General features: G+C 36.4%; 2 protein-coding genes across 9 annotated transcripts in view; both read left to right on the forward strand.

Moving 5' to 3' along the window:
* Positions 1-18,742, forward strand: part of dnm1a (dynamin 1a) — a 582,590-nt gene that overhangs the window by 259,643 nt on the left and 304,205 nt on the right. The window lies entirely within an intron of this gene.
* The window catches only part of lzts3a (leucine zipper, putative tumor suppressor family member 3a), a 28,874-nt gene continuing 13,485 nt past the window's right edge, over positions 3,354-18,742 (forward strand). For 5 of the 7 annotated variants that reach the window (XM_087253184.1, XM_087253188.1, XM_087253187.1 and 2 more), the window contains exon 1: positions 3,354-3,469. The gene's annotated coding sequence lies outside the window, so the exon portion shown is untranslated. Of the gene's footprint in view, positions 3,629-18,742 lie in introns of all 7 variants that reach the window. The other 2 variants (XM_087253186.1, XM_087253190.1) reach the window with 1 other exon arrangement.

The following is an 18,742-nucleotide window of genomic DNA, read 5'->3' on the forward strand; positions in this document are numbered from 1 at the left end:
GTTTCTCTTTGTTTCCTGTGTTTTTGACCTTGGACTGTTTATAATTACCCATTAAAATATTAATGTCTACTTCTACCTCAATCTTCTACCTCAACCAAAATCTTAATATCAATTATTGTTTTTGTCATTTATTATATTACCCATTAATTGTACTTTATTAACATCTACCCTTACCCCAACTCTTAAAGTAATGTAAAACACCATTTATACCAATTATTCATATTATTTATTATATTACCCATTACATTGTAATTTATTAACGTCTAGCACCTAAACCTCAACCCTAATGCAAAACAGGTATTTTATCAAGTGTTATTCATATTATTTATTAAATGACCCGTTAATTGTAAATTGTTAACATATCCACGTCAGTATCCCTTTTAGACTTTACCTTTTATTGATGAGTATCCACAGCTGTATCCCTTTTAGACTTGATCATTTATTGATTTTAGAATCCACAGCTGTATCCCTTTTGACTTGACCATTTATTGATATGCGTATCCACATCTGTATCCCTTTTAGACTTTACCTTTTATTGATATGAGTATCCACGGCTGTATCTCTTTTACACTTTACTAATTACTGATACGAGTATCCACATCTGTATCCCTTTTAGAATTTACCTTTTATTGAAAATAGTATCCACATCTGTATCCCTTATAGACTTTACTAATTATTGATATGAGTATCCACATCGTATCCCTTTTAGACTTTTCCTTTAATTGATATGAGTATCCTTAGCTGTATCTCTTTTACACTTTACTAATTACTGATATGAGTATCCACATCTGAATCCCTTTTAGACTTTACCTTTTATTACCTTAGTATCCACATCTGTATCCCTTTTAGACTTTACCTTTTGTTGATATGAGTATCCACAGCTGTATCCATTTTAGACTTTACCTTTTGTTGATATGAGTATCCACAGCTGTATCCATTTTAGACTTTACCTTTTATTGATATGAGTATCCACCGCTGTATCCATTTTAGACTTTACCTTTTATTGATATTAGTATCCACATCTAAATCCCTTGTAGACTTTACTAATTATTGATATGAGTATCCACATCTGTATCCCTTTTAACTATTCCTTTTATGGAAATGAGTATCCACAGCTGTATCCCTTCTAGACTACCATTTTTCCATAAAGCAGAAGGATTCTGGGAAAAAGAGCTGGGCCTTATTTCCTCACCCTGCCTCTAATTATCCATAGTCACATGACACCAGCACCTGCTCCGGTTGGCTGGAGACCATCGCCATAGAAACCTTGAGAAGTTGTTGATGTCACAGATGAGTTTGTGAATGGAGGGAGACTCAGATCTGATGCGTTATCATCTTCAGTCTGGTGTGTAAACCGTAATTAACACTCAACCAGAGTTAAGACTGATATGATCATGTTGTTATATATGTTTTTAAACAAGTCATTTAAATACTAAATGCTCCTGTCTTTGCCTTGATGACAGTATATAATATTTTATGAGATATTTTGCTAGATGCTAGTGTTTAATTGCAATTTAAAGGCTTAATTAGTTTAATAGGCAAGTCATTGACTAAAAATTATTTCTTTAAGAGAATACTATGAAAAAAAGTCCTTGCTCCGTTAAAAATACACCCCTCAGCATGCCACAAGTTTCACTTCCGTTGTTTTACACTTACCGGCTACTTTATTAGGTACACCTTACTGGTACCCTTTTTGCCTTCAGAACACCTACTGGAAATATTCCTCAGAGATTTTGCTCCATATTGTCATGATAGCATCACACAGTTGCTGCAGATTTGTCGGCTGCACATCCATGATGCCAATCTCCCGTTCCACCACATCCCAAAGCTGCTCTATTGGATTGAGCTCTGGTGACTGTGGAGGCCATTTGAGTGCAGTGAACTCATCGTCATGTTCAAGAAACCAGTCTGAGATGATTGAGCTTTATGACATGCTGCGTTATCCTGCTGGAAGTAGCCATCAGAAGATGGAGACACTGTGCTCATAAAGGGATGGACATGGTCAGCAGCAATACTCAGGTAGGCTGTGGCGTTGATGCTCAATTGGTACTAATGGACCCAAAGAGTGTCAAGAAAACCTCCCCATTACACCACCACCATCACACTGTTTTTACACTAATTACACTGTTTTTACACGGAATATACTGTGGATTACATTTTTACACTAATTACACTGTTTTTACACTCATTACACTGTTTTTACACTAATTACACTTTTAATTACACTGTTTTTACACTCATTGTTACACTGTTGTACACTCATTTCACAGTTTTTACACTGATCACAATGTTTTTACACTCATTGCTCTTTTTTAAACTGACTGCACTGTTTTTACACTCATTACACTGCTTTTACTCTGATTACATTGTTGATTGCACAGTTTTTACACTCATTACACTGCTTTTATTGTTGATTGCAGTTTTTACACTCATTACACTGTTTTTACACTCACTACACTGCTTTCAGACTAATTACACGGTTTTTGCACTGATTACACTGTTGATTACACTGTTTTTACACTGATTACTTTGTTTTTACACTAATTACACTTTTTACACTAATTATACTGTTTTTACACTAATTAAACTTTTAATTACACAGTTTTTACACTCATTACACTGCTTTTACTCTGATTACATTGTTGATTGCACAGTTTTTACACTCATTACACTGTTTTTACACTCACTACACTGCTTTCAGACTAATTACACTGTTTTTGCACTGATTACACTGTTGATTACACTGTTTTTACACTGATTACTCTGTTTTTACACTAATTACACTATTTTTACACTAATTACACGGTTTTTACACTAATTAAACTTTTATTTACTCAGTTTTTGCACTCATTACACTGCTTTTACTCTGATTACACTGTTGACTACTCTGTTTTTACTCTGAATACACTGTTTTTGCACTGATTACACTGTTGATTACAGTGTTTTACACCGATTACACTGTTTTTTTCATGTGGGTTTGTAGTATAAATGACTATACTATTGTTGAATGTGGGATTACACTGTTTTTACACTGATTACACTGTTGTGCTATTCATGTGGGATTGTAGTATTTACTATAAATTACTACAGTATTTTATAATGTGTGGATTGCACTATTTCTACACTGATTACACAGTTTTTTTATGTGGGATTGTAGTATTTACTGTAAATTACTATAATTGTTTAATGTGTGAATTACACAGTTCTTTACACTATAATAGAAATAGTTCGACAAATCGATCGGCAAAAATTGATAAGGGGCGGGGCGTCTATGATGTAGGGGCGTGACCGAGCGCGTCCTAAGGGGGCGGGGCTCCGGTGGGTGTGTCTCTCAGCTGATGCGCGCCGCTCTCGCGTTCTCGCTCACCGTCGCGCGCGTCACGGCATCGCATCGCGTTCATTTACGCCGCAACAACAGAGCAGCGGACAGACAGACAGACAGACACACATACGGATCTGCGGAGAGACAGTGAGTATGTGTGTGTGAGTGAGTGTGTGATGGAGACGCGCCGGATGCTGCTGTTGTTATGGAGGATGCGGATGCAGTGATGCATCATTTTGCATCGCGCATTATGTAATGGAGGAGCCGCTGATCTCCATTGTGCTGCTGCATCTGCATCATCTGTCGGTGAGGCCGCGGATTAATCCTCTGATTCTCTAAAGCACGAGGACTGTTTGTGTACAGGCCTCCATCTCCTGTCATCCTGCCCTGTGTGTGTGTGTGTGTGTATGTGTGTGTGTGTGTGTGTGTGTGTGTGTGTGTGTGTTAGTGCTGCATTAACATGTTTGCATGTTTACATCTCTGCGTGCTGGGGGTCTGTTGGGCACGGAAGGATGCTGGATCTCGGTGTTTGTGATTATTCCAGCTGTGTATAAGTGTGTGTTGGCTATATATGAAGCATGTGAGCGATGATGTAATGCCTGTGAGTGAGTGACTGGCTGTGGTGGAGGGTTGTAGAGGCACGTGCCAGTGCTGATCTCATCCAGAGCTCTGCTGGACCACTGCTGCTACTGCACACACACACACACACACACACACACACACACAAATCACCACACACAGCTACATATAGATATATATATATACTGTAGATATATATATACTGCAGCCCGGCCTCCGTCAGGAGCTCTACAATGCACCAAAGCTTCTCTCAGACTCAGGCTGATTTAGTGAAGGAAGACTACAGTGATGGTGCTGTCTATCTGCCATCATTTACTCACTCTTCACTTGTTGCAAATCTATTATGAGTGTCTTCTGTTGAACACAAAAGGAGATATTTTGAAAAATGTTGGGAACCACTGACTCCCATACTATGTGTTTTCAGCTTTCCTCCAAGTATCTGAGGTGTATATAGTATGATATACCCTATAGTTTTAGAAGACGACAGTATTGGGTCGTGTGTTTATATTGCTATAGTTATAGAAAATAACAGCATTGGGTCGTTATAGAAAATAACAGCATTGGGTCGTTTGTTTATATTGCTTTAGTTATAGAAAATAACAGCATTGGGTCGTTATAGAAAATAACAGCATTGGGTCGTTATAGAAAATAACAGCATTGGGTCGTGTGTTTATATTGCTATAGTTATAGAAAATAACAGCATTGGGTCGTGTGTTTATATTGCTATAGTTATAGAAAATAACAGCATTGGGTCGTTTGTTTATATTGCTATAGTTATAGAAAATAACAGCATTGGGTCGTTTGTTTATATTGCTATAGTTATAGAAAATAACAGCATTGGGTCGTTTGTTTATATTGCTATAGTTATAGAAAATAACAGCATTGGGTCGTTTGTTTATATTGCTTTAGTTATAGAAAATAACAGCATTGGGTCGTTATAGAAAATAACAGCATTGGGTCGTGTGTTTATATTGCTATAGTCATAGAAAATAACAGCATTGGGTCGTTTGTTTATATTGCTATAGTTATAGAAAATAACAGCATTGGGTCGTTTGTTTATATTGCTATAGTTATAGAAAATAACAGCATTGGGTCGTTTGTTTATATTGCTATAGTTATAGAAAATAACAGCATTGGGTCGTTTGTTTATATTGCTATATTTATAGAAAATAACAGCATTGGGTCGTTTGTTTATATTGCTATAGTTATAGAAAATAACAGCATTGGGTAGTTATAGAAAATAACAGCATTGGGTCCTTATAGAAAATAACAGCATTGGGCCGTTTGTTTATATTGCTTTAGTTATAGAAAATAACAGCATTGGGTCGTTTGTTTATATTGCTTTAGTTATAGAAAATAACAGCATTGGGTCGTTTGTTTATATTGCTATAGTTATAGAAACCAACAGCATTGGGTCGTTTGTTTATATTGCTATAGTTATAGAAAATAACAGCATTGGGTCGTTTGTTTATATTGCTATAGTTATAGAAAATAACAGCATTGGGTCGTTATAGAAAATAACAGCACTGGGTCGTTTGTTTATATTGCTATAGTTATGGAAAATAACAGCATTGGGTCGTTATAGAAAATAACAGCATTGGGTCGTGTGTTTATATTGCTATAGTTATAGAAAATAACAGCATTGGGTCGTTATAGAAAATAACAGCATTGGGTCGTTTGTTTATATTGCTATAGTCATAGAAAATAACAGCATTGGGTCGTTTGTTTATATTGCTATAGTCATAGAAAATAACAGCATTGGCTCGTGTGTTTATATTGCTATAGTTATAGAAAATAACAGCATTGGGTCGTTTGTTTATATTGCTATATTTATAGAAAATAACAGCATTGGGTCGTTTGTTTATATTGCTATATTTATAGAAAATAACAGCATTGGGTCGTTTGTTTATATTGCTATAGTCATAGAAAATAACAGCATTGGGTCGTTTGTTTATATTGCTATAGTTATAGAAAATAACAGCATTGGGTCGTTTGTTTATATTGCTATAGTTATAGAAAATAACAGCATTGGGTCGTTATAGAAAATAACAGCATTGGGTCGTTTGTTTATATTGCTATAGTTATAGAAAATAACAGCATTGGGTCGTTTGTTTATATTGCTATAGTTATAGAAAATAACAGCATTGGGTCGTTTGTTTATGTTGCTATAGTTATAGAAAATAACCGCATTGGGTCGTTATAGAAAATAACAGCATTGGGTCGTTTGTTTATATTGCTATAGTTATAGAAAATAACAGCATTGGGTCGTTTGTTTATATTACTATAGTTATAGAAAATAACCGCATTGGGTCGTTTGTTTATATTACTATAGTTATAGAAAATAACAGCATTGGGTCGTTATAGAAAATAACAGCATTGGGTCGTTTGTTTATATTGCTATAGTTATAGAAAATAACAGCATTGGGTCGTTTGTTTATATTGCTATAGTTATAGAAAATAACAGCATTGGGTCGTTTGTTTATATTGCTATAGTCATAGAAAATAACAGCATTGGGTCGTTATAGAAAATAACAGCATTGGGTCGTTATAGAAAATAACAGCATTGGGTCGTTTGTTTATATTGCTTTAGTTATAGAAAATAACAGCATTGGGTCGTTATAGAAAATAACAGCATTGGGTCGTTTGTTTATATTGCTATAGTCATAGAAAACAACAGCATTGGGTCGTTTATTTATATTGCTTTAGTTATAGAAAATAACAGCATTGGGTCGTTATAAAAAATAACAGCATTGGGTCGTTATAGAAAATAACAGCATTGAGTCGTTTGTTTATATTGCTATAGTCATAGAAAATAACAGCATTGGGTCGTTTGTTTATATTGCTATAGTTATAGGAAATAACAGCATTGGGTCGTTTGTTTATATTGCTATAGTTATAAAAAAAACAGCATTGGGTCGTTTGTTTATATTGCTATAGTCATAGAAAATAACAGCATTGGGTCGTTATAGAAAATAACAGCATTGGGTCGTTTGTTTATATTGCTATAGTTATAGAAAATAACAGCATTGGGTCGTTATAGAAAATAACAGCATTGGGTCGTTTGTTTATATTGCTATAGTTATAGAAAATAACAGCATTGGGTCGTTTGTTTAAATTGCTATAGTCATAGAAAATAACAGCATTGGGTCGTTATAGAAAATAACAGCATTGGGTCTTTTGTTTATATTGCTATAGTTATAGAAAATAACAGCATTGGGTCGTTTGTTTATATTGCTATAGTTATAGAAAATAACAGCATTGGGTCGTTTGTTTATATTGCTATAGTTATAGAAAATAACAGCATTGGGTCGTTTGTTTATATTGCTATAGTTATAGAAAATAACAGCATTGGGTCGTTTGTTTATATTGCTATAGTTATAGAAAATAACAGCATTGGGTCGTTATAGAAAATAACAGCATTGGGTCCTTATAGAAAATAACAGCATTGGGCCGTTTGTTTATATTGCTTTAGTTATAGAAAATAACAGCATTGGGTCGTTTGTTTATATTGCTTTAGTTATAGAAAATAACAGCATTGGGTCGTTTGTTTATATTGCTATAGTTATAGAAACCAACAGCATTGGGTCGTTTGTTTATATTGCTATAGTTATAGAAAATAACAGCATTGGGTCGTTTGTTTATATTGCTATAGTTATAGAAAATAACAGCATTGGGTCGTTATAGAAAATAACAGCACTGGGTCGTTTGTTTATATTGCTATAGTTATGGAAAATAACAGCATTGGGTCGTTATAGAAAATAACAGCATTGGGTCGTGTGTTTATATTGCTATAGTCATAGAAAATAACAGCATTGGGTCGTTTATTTATATTGCTTTAGTTATAGAAAATAACAGCATTGGGTCGTTATAAAAAATAACAGCATTGGGTCGTTATAGAAAATAACAGCATTGGGTCGTTTGTTTATATTGCTATAGTCATAGAAAATAACAGCATTGGGTCGTTTGTTTATATTGCTATAGTTATAGGAAATAACAGCATTGGGTCGTTTGTTTATATTGCTATAGTTATAAAAAAAACAGCATTGGGTCGTTTGTTTATATTGCTATAGTCATAGAAAATAACAGCATTGGGTCGTTATAGAAAATAACAGCATTGGGTCGTTTGTTTATATTGCTATAGTTATAGAAAATAACAGCATTGGGTCGTTATAGAAAATAACAGCATTGGGTCGTTTGTTTATATTGCTATAGTTATAGAAAATAACAGCATTGGGTCGTTTGTTTAAATTGCTATAGTCATAGAAAATAACAGCATTGGGTCGTTATAGAAAATAACAGCATTGGGTCTTTTGTTTATATTGCTATAGTTATAGAAAATAACAGCATTGGGTCGTTTGTTTATATTGCTATAGTTATAGAAAATAACAGCATTGAGTCGTTTGTTTATATTGCTATAGTTATAGAAAATAACAGCATTGGGTCGTTTGTTTATATTGCTATAGTTATAGAAAATAACAGCATTGGGTCGTTTGTTTATATTGCTATAGTTATAGAAAATAACAGCATTGGGTCGTTATAGAAAATAACAGCATTGGGTCCTTATAGAAAATAACAGCATTGGGCCGTTTGTTTATATTGCTTTAGTTATAGAAAATAACAGCATTGGGTCGTTTGTTTATATTGCTTTAGTTATAGAAAATAACAGCATTGGGTCGTTTGTTTATATTGCTATAGTTATAGAAACCAACAGCATTGGGTCGTTTGTTTATATTGCTATAGTTATAGAAAATAACAGCATTGGGTCGTTTGTTTATATTGCTATAGTTATAGAAAATAACAGCATTGGGTCGTTATAGAAAATAACAGCACTGGGTCGTTTGTTTATATTGCTATAGTTATGGAAAATAACAGCATTGGGTCGTTATAGAAAATAACAGCATTGGGTCGTGTGTTTATATTGCTATAGTTATAGAAAATAACAGCATTGGGTCGTTATAGAAAATAACAGCATTGGGTCGTTTGTTTATATTGCTATAGTCATAGAAAATAACAGCATTGGGTCGTTTGTTTATATTGCTATAGTCATAGAAAATAACAGCATTGGGTCGTGTGTTTATATTGCTATAGTTATAGAAAATAACAGCATTGGGTCGTTTGTTTATATTGCTATATTTATAGAAAATAACAGCATTGGGTCGTTTGTTTATATTGCTATATTTATAGAAAATAACAGCATTGGGTCGTTTGTTTATATTGCTATAGTCATAGAAAATAACAGCATTGGGTCGTTTGTTTATATTGCTATAGTTATAGAAAATAACAGCATTGGGTCGTTTGTTTATATTGCTATAGTTATAGAAAATAACAGCATTGGGTCGTTATAGAAAATAACAGCATTGGGTCGTTTGTTTATATTGCTATAGTTATAGAAAATAACAGCATTGGGTCGTTTGTTTATATTGCTATAGTTATAGAAAATAACAGCATTGGGTCGTTTGTTTATGTTGCTATAGTTATAGAAAATAACCGCATTGGGTCGTTATAGAAAATAACAGCATTGGGTCGTTTGTTTATATTGCTATAGTTATAGAAAATAACAGCATTGGGTCGTTTGTTTATATTACTATAGTTATAGAAAATAACCGCATTGGGTCGTTATAGAAAATAACAGCATTGGGTCGTTTGTTTATATTACTATAGTTATAGAAAATAACAGCATTGGGTCGTTATAGAAAATAACAGCATTGGGTCGTTTGTTTATATTGCTATAGTTATAGAAAATAACAGCATTGGGTCGTTTGTTTATATTGCTATAGTCATAGAAAATAACAGCATTGGGTCGTTATAGAAAATAACAGCATTGGGTCGTTTGTTTATATTGCTTTAGTTATAGAAAATAACAGCATTGGGTCGTTATAGAAAATAACAGCATTGGGTCGTTTGTTTATATTGCTATAGTCATAGAAAACAACAGCATTGGGTCGTTTATTTATATTGCTTTAGTTATAGAAAATAACAGCATTGGGTCGTTATAAAAAATAACAGCATTGGGTCGTTATAGAAAATAACAGCATTGGGTCGTTTGTTTATATTGCTATAGTCATAGAAAATAACAGCATTGGGTCGTTTGTTTATATTGCTATAGTTATAGGAAATAACAGCATTGGGTCGTTTGTTTATATTGCTATAGTTATAAAAAAAACAGCATTGGGTCGTTTGTTTATATTGCTATAGTCATAGAAAATAACAGCATTGGGTCGTTATAGAAAATAACAGCATTGGGTCGTTTGTTTATATTGCTATAGTTATAGAAAATAACAGCATTGGGTCGTTATAGAAAATAACAGCATTGGGTCGTTTGTTTATATTGCTATAGTTATAGAAAATAACAGCATTGGGTCGTTTGTTTAAATTGCTATAGTCATAGAAAATAACAGCATTGGGTCGTTATAGAAAATAACAGCATTGGGTCTTTTGTTTATATTGCTATAGTCATAGAAAATAACAGCATTGGGTCGTTATAGAAAATAACAGCATTGGGTCGTTTGTTTATATTGCTATAGTCATAGAAAATAACAGCATTGGGTCGTTTGTTTATATTGCTATAGTTATAGGAAATAACAGCATTGGGTCGTTTGTTTATATTGCTATAGTTATAAAAAAAACAGCATTGGGTCGTTTGTTTATATTGCTATAGTCATAGAAAATAACAGCATTGGGTCGTTATAGAAAATAACAGCATTGGGTCGTTTGTTTATATTGCTATAGTTATAGAAAATAACAGCATTGGGTCGTTTGTTTATATTGCTATAGTTATAGAAAATAACAGCATTGGGTCGTTATAGAAAATAACAGCATTGGGTCGTTTGTTTATATTGCTATAGTTATAGAAAATAACAGCATTGGGTCGTTATAGAAAATAACAGCATTGGGTCGTTATAGAAAATAACAGCATTGGGTCTTTTGTTTATATTGCTATAGTCATAGAAAATAACAGCATTGGGTCGTTATAGAAAATAACAGCATTGGGTCGTTTGTTTATATTGCTATAGTCATAGAAAATAACAGCATTGGGTCGTTTGTTTATATTGCTATAGTTATAGGAAATAACAGCATTGGGTCGTTTGTTTATATTGCTATAGTTATAAAAAAAACAGCATTGGGTCGTTTGTTTATATTGCTATAGTCATAGAAAATAACAGCATTGGGTCGTTATAGAAAATAACAGCATTGGGTCGTTTGTTTATATTGCTATAGTTATAGAAAATAACAGCATTGGGTCGTTTGTTTATATTGCTATAGTTATAGAAAATAACAGCATTGGGTCGTTTGTTTAAATTGCTATAGTCATAGAAAATAACAGCATTGGGTCGTTATAGAAAATAACAGCATTGGGTCTTTTGTTTATATTGCTATAGTCATAGAAAATAACAGCATTGGGTCGTTATAGAAAATAACAGCATTGGGTCATTTGTTTACATTGTTATATTTGTTGTGTTGCCATAGTTTAGTTCAAAAACACCACAGCATTTACTATAAATTATGTTATATAAATGTTTTTTTCCACACAGTCCAAACATTAGCCTATTATTCACCTACAAAAGACACAATATGTAACACAATAATAAATGAAAAAGGTTTTTTTATTAAAATACCTGAACACCAGTGTTACGTGTCTTGCTGACTTGCGTATATAGTATGAAATACTCTATAGTTGTAAAAAACTACAGTACTGGGTAAAAATTGGGTAAAATATGGACAAACGCAAACATTGGGTTAAATTTTGTAACCCAATTAAGATATTTAATTCAAAAAATGAACCCAGCTGTTGCTTTAGTACATATTACAGCCAAAATTGAGTTGAAATAACCCAGCATCTTTAGTGTAGTGTATAGTATTATAGAGTGTACAGTATTATTCAAAAACCCATCAGTATTACTATAAATCATTATAGTATTTTTTCACATAGTCCAATCTAAAAAATGCTGGGTTATTTATTATTAAGCTCTACTTGGGTAAAATATGAACAAACCCAAACATTGGGTTAAATTAGGTACTGTACGTTTATTTATAAAATAACCCTCAGCCGCTCTACATTGCACCAAAGCTTCTCTCAGACTGAGATATAGGCGCTCACTCTTCACTTGTTCCAATGAGTTTCTTTCTTCTGTTGAACACAAAAGAAGATATTTTGAGGAATGTTGGAAAACATGGACTTCTGTAGTGTCCGATTATGGCAGTTGGCTTAGTACATATTACACCCAGAATTTGGTTGAAATAACCCAGCATCTTTAGAGTGTATTGTGTATTGTATTGGGCGACATGGTGGCACAGGGGGTAGCACTGGCACCTCACAGCAAGAAGGTCGCTGGTTCGAGTCTCGTCTGGGTCAGTTGGCATTTCTGTGTGGAGTTTGCATGTTCTCCCCGTGTTGGTGTGGGTTTCCTTCGGATGCTCTGGTTTTCCCCCACAGTCCAAACACATGCACTATAGGGGAACTGATGAACTAAATTGTCTGTAGTGTATGAGTGTCTGTCCTGGTCCTCCAGGGCACGGTTTGAGCGTTGGGCTAACGACCCACCTCATAAAAATGAGATGTTACGAAACACAATCATGGTGCGGCTAAACATCAACTCTGATATAAACACCCTGGGAGTAAGTAAGTATAGTATTACTAGAGTGTATAGTGTTATTCAGAGAAACTACAGTATTACTATAATTTACTATAGTATTTTTTCACCTTGTCCTAAGAAATGCTGGGTTATTTTTATTTAACCCAAATTAGGTAAAGTGTGGACAAACCCAAACATTGGGCTAAATTTGGTAGTTTAATTTTAATATTTAATTTAATAATTGTAACGCTTCTCTCAGACTGAGACTGTATTAGTGAAGGGAAAACTAAAGGGATAGTTCACACTAAACTGACTATACTGTTATTAGGTGCTCACTCTGCACTTGTTCCAAACTATCATGAGTGTCTTTCTTCTGTTGAACACAAAAGAAGATGTTTTGAGGAATGTTGGAAACCACTGACTTCCATAGTATTTGTTTGGTCCTATTATGTAAGTCAGTGGTTATCTGTTTTCAGCTTTTCTCCTAATATCTGTGCTGTGTTGTAATATAATATACACAATAGTTGCAGTAAAGACAGTACTGGGTCGGTTGTCTATATGACTATAGTTCAGGGGTGGCCAACCCTGTTCCTGGAGAGCCACCTTCCTGCAGATTTCAGTTGCTACCCATATCAAACACACCTGCCTGTAATTATCACATGGTGTTCAGGTCCTAATTAATTGGTTCAGGTGTGTTTGATATGGGTTGCAACTGAATCTGCGAAATGTGGCTCTCCAGGAACAGGGTTGGCCACCCCTGAACTATAGTTGTTGTGTTGCCATAGCCAATTCAGTTATTTTACTATAGTATTTTTAAAAACATCACAGTCTTTACTATATATGACTATAGGCAGAAGGTATTTTTTCACATAATCCAACCTAATGCTGGGTTATTTTTATTAAACCCAAATTGGGTAAAATATGGACAAATCCAAGCATTGGGTTAAACTTGGTAACCCAATTTATACATTTAATTAAAAGAAAAATGAACCCAGCACTTGCTTTAATACATATTACAGCCAGAATTGGGTTGAAATAACCCAGCATGTTTAGAGTGTAGTGTGTATAGTATTGGGCGACACGGTGGCGCAGTGGGTAGTACTGTTGCCTTACAGCAAGAGGGTCTCTGGTTTGATTCCCGGCTGGGTCAGTTGGTGTTTCTGTGTGGAGTTTGCATGTTCTTCTCATGTTGGCGTGGGTTTCCTCTGATGCTCCGGTTTCCACCACAGTCCAAATGCGCTATAGGGGAATTGATCAACTAAATAGGCCGTAGTGTATGAGTGTGTGTGTGTGTGTGTGAATGAGTGTGTATAGGTGTTTCCCAGTACTGGGTTGCAGCTAGAAGGACATCCTCTGTGTAAAACATATGCTGGAATAGTTGGCGGTTCATTCCTCTGTGGAGACCCCTGATGAATAAAGGAACTAAGCCGAAGGAGAATGAATGAATGAATTAAGAAACAGATCTGACGTTTGTTTGAAGGATTTACAAGCTCAATCACACACATCATGATGGTGTCAGATTTGCTCTGCAGGTTAATGTGTAACTGCAGATATATGATCTCTATCAGGGTGAAGTTTGGCTCCATCTGATCTGAGTCAATGTTTACACACACACACACACACACACACACACACACACACACACACACACACACGTATTGGCATGAAAACTTTCTTAGGTTTTTGATAATCGCTCAGCATTCCTGCTTCCATCATTTTGAGGAGACATGGGTATGTTGTTTATTTACTGCTGTATTTCTGTACTGTTGAGTTTCTGGCTTAATATTCATAATTAATAACCTTTATTTGTGCATGTTTGGGGTTCATACCCGTACACAATGGTTTCATTATTATTGACGTAAAGGTGATTTTATAAAGCGGATAGTTGTGTTGATGTTGTGATCGGTCAGCTCAGCGAAATATGTTTTAGTGTTGCTCTGCAGCTCGTTTTAATTGTTTGTCAATGTAAGCATTCTCTAGATCACAGGTGTCAAACTCAGTTCCTGGAGGGCTGCAGCTCTGCACAGTTTAGTTCCAACCCTGATTAAACACACCTGATCAAACTAATTGAGTCCTTCAGGCTTGTTTGAAACCTACAGGTAAGTGTGTTGGAGCAGGGTTGGAACTAAACTGTGCAGGGCTTCGGCCCTCCAGGAATTGAGTTTGACACCCCTGCTCTAGATGGACAATGCATGATGTCTAAAATCAAAACATTTAATAAAAAGGAAAAAGTAAAAGCGGGGCGAGGCAGTGGCGCAGTAGGTAGTGCTGTCGCCAAACAGCAAGAAGGTCGCTGGTTCGAACCTCGGCTCAGTTGGTGTTTCTGTGTGGAGTTTGCATGTTCTCCCTGCGTTCGCGTGGGTTTCCTCTGGGTGCTCCAGTTTTCCCCACAGTCCAAACACATGCGCTACAGGTGAATTGGGTAGGCTTAATTGTCCGTAGTGTATGAGTGTGTGTGTAAATGTGTGAGTGGATGTTTCCCTGAGATGGGTTGTGGCCGGAAGGGCATCCGCTGCGTAAAAACTTGCTGGATAAGTTGGCGGTTCATTCCGCTGTGGCGACCCTGGATTAATAAAGGAACTAAACCGACAAGAAAATGAATGAATGAATGATAGAAAAAGTCAAAAGTACACCGCAAACAATATTTTCTCACTTTTTTTCTGGGGTGAGCTAAATAATCTTGCTCTCGCTTTAAACAGACGAATTACCAACCTACGTCACACAGTCACACGGGTTCAACCACGCACAGCGGTTCCAAAAAAAGACCGATTGCAATAGCAAACATGTGGTGTTTTGCGATAGGATGCCAAAATCTAAAGTATAAAAATAGAAATCTTAAATTTTACCGTACACCACACTCATATTATATCAGGTGAGTTCCCACTATGCTGGATCAGACACGTTACTCATTGTTGATTGCAGCAATGATTTCAGCAAGAACAGTTAAATATGGTGAATTAAACTGCGCACACTGAATGCTCAGAATGAAATGTAAACATGTACATCCACATACCCTGCTGTTAGTTCAGGAGCAGTTCGCTGTCAGCATGCAGTAGTTCTGCTTGTTGATGATGACCCAGGCCTGGTACAGCTCCGTCTTCTTTCCTTGTCTTGGTTTTTAGCTCTACATAGTGTTGAATCTGGTCATCATGGAGCATTATTTCCTGCACATGACCACACAGTACAACACTGTAGGCATCCAAAGACTTGTAGGCCTTTAACTTCTCTCTTGTAAAATCACTCAGAGCTTCAGTGAGATATTTGGGGCTGGATGCTTGGCCATTTCGTCGTATCCGTTATCCATTGGGAGGGTGCTGTCGCAGATGGAGCTATCAGATGAACGCCGCTCACTTTAACGTTAATTTTGCAGAATAACTGTGCTTATCACTGGGTGACGAGCTGTCATAATACGCTGGAAGCATTATTTAAATAATATATATAATATGTGTTTAATATAACTTATGTCTAACTCAACAACAAACTCTGCACTGCATCAGATGTCATTCCCTCGCTGTAAATGCTAGCACTCCCAGGTTTTTTCTGCAACCTCGCTGTGCGCGCATCCTTATATGTGTACAAACTGGTAATTTGCGTATAAGATTATTTTCATTCCTTCATTGGCAGATTATTTGCTTGTTTTAAGAATAAAATCACTAATTATTGACTCATTATTTCTAAAAACAAGACAATAGTTTTACTTGTTTAGAAAATGCCTCTTGATTTAAGAAGTTTTAGATATTTGGATGAGAAACAAGACAAAAATAAGTAAGAAAAGCATTTTTTGCAGTGTAAAAGTGCTAAAGTAAAACACTTTTAGATTCTTTATGAATGACTATAAACTATAGTTTACATTAGTCTTTCTCAAACTGCAGTTCTGGAGTTTATGGAGAGATGTAAATGCAGTAAACAAGGTTACAATAAAAACAGCCATAAATAAAAAACATTAAACATTTAATTTCTTTAGCTGCACATCACATGGCCATCAAATGCAAATGTGCTGCAAAATTATTGAAATACATACCTAAAACCATGAATTGGGAAATAATTGTGGCAATTATGATCTAAAAAAATCCCAATTATAATTGGGATTTGAGACCACTTGGGAAAGCTGCTGTTGGAAGTGGTGTTAGTGAGGCCAGCAGAGGGCGCTCAACCTGCAGTCTGTGTGGGTCCTAATGCTCCAGTATAGTGAAGGGGACTCTATGCTGTCAGTGAGCGCCGTCTTTCAGATGTCATGTTAAACTGAGCTCCTGACTCTCAGTGCTCATTAATAATCCCATGGCACTTCTGGTAAAGAGTAGGGGTGTAACCCCGGTGTCCTGGCCAAACTCCCTCCATCAGCCCTCCCAATCATCCCCATCCACTGAACTGGCTCAATCGCTGTCTCTCCTATAGCTGGTGTTTGGTGAAGCACTGGGACTGTAGTCCTGTGGCTGCCGGAGCATCATCCAAGTGGAGCTGCACACTGGTGGTGGTGTGGAGAGACCCCCCTCATGATTGTGAAGCGCTTTGGGTGCAGAGCCATATATGAGACATGCGCTATATAAATAACATTACATTACATACTGAAAAACTAGACAGTAACAACATCAACATTACAAGAGGAAAGTCACAATTACGCCAAAAAGACTTGAAATGGTGATCGAATGCGGCATTATTATTGTAATTGATTATTTAGGTAATTATATTGTTTGATTGACAGGATGATTTGTGACCACAACCTCCAGAAAGGCATGAAGTAGGTTGGTGTCTTGATTTCATTCCCTTCGGGTGTGCATTAATGATATTAATAATTATTATTATTAATAATAGATAACTCCTTACATTTATAAAGCGCTTTACTGGACACTCTTTAAGCCTGGTTTATACTTCTGCATCAAGTGACCGGCGTAACCCACGGCGCATACAACGCGCATAGCCGTGCATTTATACTTCTGCTGCTGTCTCTGTCGGTCTGCATTAACACTTCCGAAACGCTAGTTGGTAGTGAGATGTTAATGTTCCTCTGTGTTGAGTTTCTTCGCTGGTATTTTGTTTTTTCTGAACGCTTCCTGAATGTACAAGTGGCTCAAACTCGCTCATTTAGAGGCAGGAACCGGCGGACGTGCAACAACTTTAACTATGAGGTAAACACAAAACAAAACTTTCCATCTGGAGCTCCTTCACAGGACTCCACACTTGTAAACAATCGCTCCATCGGGGTCGCGCCATTTGTGCGGGTCTCAGTCCCACCCAGACTCATCACCGCTACCAAGCCGACCAATCACAGAGCTTGCGATACGCGTCATTGTGACGTGTAGTTACATTTTTTGAGAGGTGTAGGGCTATCCGTCAACGCATAGGCTGCACATTATCATACGTGTGCGCTTAATGCAGAAGTATAAATCAGCCTTTACACATAGGGGGAATCTCCTCGTCCACCACCAGAGTGCAGCATCTACCTGTATGACGCCACGGCAGCCATATTGTGCCAGACCACACACCTGGGGCCTCATATATCAACGCTGCGTACGCACAAAAACTTTGCGTACGCCAGGTTTCACGCTCAGAATCGCTCACGTTTGGATTTACTAACAATGAACTGAACGTGGGAATGTGCGCAGCTCCACGGCAGCTTCATGGCACATTTTTTGTGCGTGTCTGTTTTATTTCCATTGGCGACTCCTAGAGGCAGTTGTGTTAAATTGCTCTCTACAAAATGTCTTTGAGCCGTGCAATGGCAGCTGTATGAGACGGGTTCATCTAGCAGGTATATAAGATTTCCATACCATACAGTTGACCAGCCAAACATTAAAGCGCAATTTGCAGCAATCGCCTGTTTTCTTATTGTAATGGGAGCAATCTACCGCACGCACATTGCTATAAAGACACTATCTGAAGATGAATTTGCATGCGTCAATCAGAAACATTTCCATTTTGCGCTCATGCATGTTGCGCTCAGTTTCACGTTCATTCAGATGTACAAAAGAATATGCGTGGGATTCGGCGTACGCAGTGTTTCATACATCTGAATTTTTTTCTGCGTACGCACCATTTACAGCTTTGTGTGTACGCAATATTTTAGTATGATTTCCACGCAAGTCTTCGTACATGAGGCCCCAGCTGACTGGTGTAGAGGAGACAGTTATGACATGGGGAGGGTTAGGAGGCCAGGATGGACAGAGGCCAGTGGGCAAATTTAGCCAGGATGTCGGGGTTAAACCCCTACTCTTTTTCGAAGGACATCCTGGGATTATTAATGAGCACAGAGAGTCGGGACCTCAGTTTA

The sequence above is a fragment of the Danio rerio genome, chromosome 5, assembly GCF_052040795.2.
Source record: "Danio rerio strain M-AB ecotype USA chromosome 5, GRCz13ab, whole genome shotgun sequence".
NCBI classification, from domain to species: Eukaryota; Metazoa; Chordata; class Actinopteri; order Cypriniformes; family Danionidae; genus Danio; species Danio rerio.